The sequence below is a fragment of the Ostrinia nubilalis genome, chromosome Z (assembly GCF_963855985.1).
Source record: "Ostrinia nubilalis chromosome Z, ilOstNubi1.1, whole genome shotgun sequence".
Classification (NCBI taxonomy): domain Eukaryota; kingdom Metazoa; phylum Arthropoda; class Insecta; order Lepidoptera; family Crambidae; genus Ostrinia; species Ostrinia nubilalis.
The window spans coordinates 15,008,520-15,011,371 of NC_087119.1; the positions used below are offsets into that span (position 1 = coordinate 15,008,520).

At 36.8% G+C, this 2,852-nt stretch overlaps 1 long non-coding RNA gene across 1 annotated transcript; it reads right to left on the reverse strand.

Annotated features, from left to right (window-relative positions):
* Positions 1-552: 552 nt before the first annotated feature.
* LOC135087038 (uncharacterized) lies at positions 553-2,459 on the reverse strand. Its single transcript, XR_010260663.1, has 2 exons — positions 1,693-2,459; positions 553-1,519 (listed from the first exon to the last, which is right to left on the reverse strand). It is a non-coding gene; the product is annotated as an uncharacterized LOC135087038 (long non-coding RNA).
* Between the last annotated feature and the right edge of the window lie 393 nt (positions 2,460-2,852).

The window sequence follows — 2,852 nt, forward strand, 5'->3', positions numbered from 1 at the left end:
AAACGTAAGTGTATTATCTCTATCCATTACTGATAATTAAAAAGAGACAGCGCTAGATGTTAAAAAATGACAAATTAAAAAGTTTTTTTGCTACGTTAACACAGTTAACAACAGCTATAGATCAGTCACACAGCGCTCTATATAAAATATAGACTCTATGTTTTAGTAGCTCCGTACTCCGTAGCATAGAGAAAAGTAATACATAGGAAATAGAGAACCCTCTCGACTTTTTGGCGGGAAGTTGAAAAGGGCGGTCTATCTGTTTTTATTTTATTCGTATTTTATTGTTAGTTTGTGTATATTTTGTAAAAAAATTGTTGTAAATTAGTAATTTAGTGTGATTAGTGTATATATTATATAGGGGTAAGTCCATTTGCATATTTATAAACTATGGAGACGGAACCAGCTCCTGACCCTGATCCTCCCCCAGCCACTCCACAATCTCAGTCCAATCCTTTATTGACCTTAATAGAGGCTGATAATTTCATAACTAACCAACATGTAAAAGAATTTGAGTCATTTAAACTAGTAACAAATAGAAAAACTCAGAAAAAAATTAACAAACATTTATTAAAGACCAAATCCTCTCCTAAAATGCACATTACCACTGCTTTTCAAGAAATTTTAACGCAAGCTCCTCCAGCTCCGGTGATCCAACATTCTCAACAGAATAACCATATAATAGGCAGAAACAATTACCAGGATCAGGATGCAGGTCCTTTTCTGGTACATGTCCAACAAAAAGAAACTCCCAACTCTGGCTCCACTCTTCACCCCATCAAATTTGGGAATTTTCTATTTAGAAATAATTTAAAAAATATTTTGGATGATGGCATTAAACGAATAGGGCGAAATCGATTGGCAGTGACATTCAAAACACCTGGTGCGGCAAACTCATTTTTGTGTAATCCAATTATATTACATGATTATGTTTTATCTATCCCAACATACAATATCACCAAAATGGGCATTGTCAAAGGCATTCCCTGCGAATGGTCGCATGAAGAGATTGTAGGAAATTTAAGAGTTCCTGAAGGCTTTGGTCCAATCATTCGGTCTCGCCGGCTTAGCCGCAAAGTTACATCACTTGAAGGCCCTAAATGGTTGCCCACTCAGACGGTAGTCCTTACATTCGATGGTCAAACTCTTCTTCCCCGAATTTATTCCTTTTTTTCCTCACTGCCTGTTGACCAGTACATATTCCCAACAATTCAGTGTTTTAACTGTTGTCGTTTTGGACATACCAGGGTTCAATGCAGAAGCAAACCCAGGTGCTTTAAATGCACCGGGGACCACTCAGGCTCTAATTGCGACAAGACAGATGTTTCCTGCATTAATTGTGCAGGGAAACATCAAGCAAATGAACAAACCTGTCCCGAATTTATACGACAAAAAAACATAAAGCATTATATGTCAGTTAACACAGTATCATATCTAGAAGCCTCTAAACAGTTTCCATTCACTAAGTCATACTCAGATGTCACAGCTAGTTCTCCCAAATCACCTTCACCTTCAAAACCTGTAACAGAACAAAATTCATACAAAAAGACAGTTTTTATAAATAGGAAAAGAATTACTCAGCTCCCACCAGGCTATGACAAGAAAGCACACGAGTCTTTAATTGATCATATTCCATCTCCACAAAATGGTTGTGGTTTCTTGTCTGAGCCCTCATCTGCAGGGGACTCTCACTCTGTCTCCTCTCAGGATCTAAATAATCTGCTGTCTTCATTGATTAATATTATAGTTAACTCTGCATTACCGTACTCCGTTGCCATTTCTTTAATTAACAACTTGTCAGTCTCTATTTATAACATTATCAAAAATGGATCAAATCCTCCAGTGGAATTGTAGAAGCATTTCGTCTAAAACAATTGAACTCATTACATTAATTAACCAACACCAGCCATTTGCCATAGCTGTCTCTGAAACCTGGCTGAAGCCAGGCTATAACTTTAGAGTTCGTGGCTATTCAGTCTTGAGAGATGACAGAGATGATGGGTGGGGTGGTGCCGCTCTACTGATTAAAAAACATTACTTATTTACATCACTAGCACTTCCTTCCTACAATAATAATCACTTGAATGCAGTAGCTGCAAAAATTGGGGATATTTCAGTACTGTCTGTATACATTTCTTGCAAAGATTCATCTGTTATTCCGATTTTAAGAAATTTAATCCTATCTCTTCCTGCGCCTGTGTTAATTTTAGGTGATTTTAATGCACACCATTCTCTTTGGGGTGCACCAGTCAATGATTCATTTGGTAGTGATCTTGTGGAGCTTATAGACGAGTTAAATCTGTGCGTTTTAAACGATGGTTCAGCAACAAGGAGACCCTGTCCCGGCCAATCTTTAAGTTTTGTCGATATCTCACTTTGTTCACCTACGCTATCTTTGAGTCTGAGTTGGAGATGTTTATCATCCACTTATGGTAGTGACCATGTTCCGATTGTCATTATGTTACCAAAGAACAACCGTTCTGTAGATCCACTTCCTCCCTTGCGTAAATATATTCTAAACAATTGTGATTGGTATTCATTTAGCATATCTGTTGAGCAGAAAGTCAAGTTATTGCCGAAAGTTTGTAAAGATAACCTCAATAACTCATTTGACAGCTTAGTGTCAGCCCAGGGTGAAGAAACTTCCATACAACGGTCATCGAAGTGAAACTTGCTTCCAAACAGCGACATCGGTGAATAAATTCAAATACTTTTTAACTACCCTAAAACGCTCTAGATGTCGCTGCTCCTGTTTCCTTCATATTTTCATTTTTTTCTTAATTAAAATATATTTGAGAATATTGTTAATTACAATGTGAAAACTTTTTTTAAATGAAATTAATTTGTTTTAA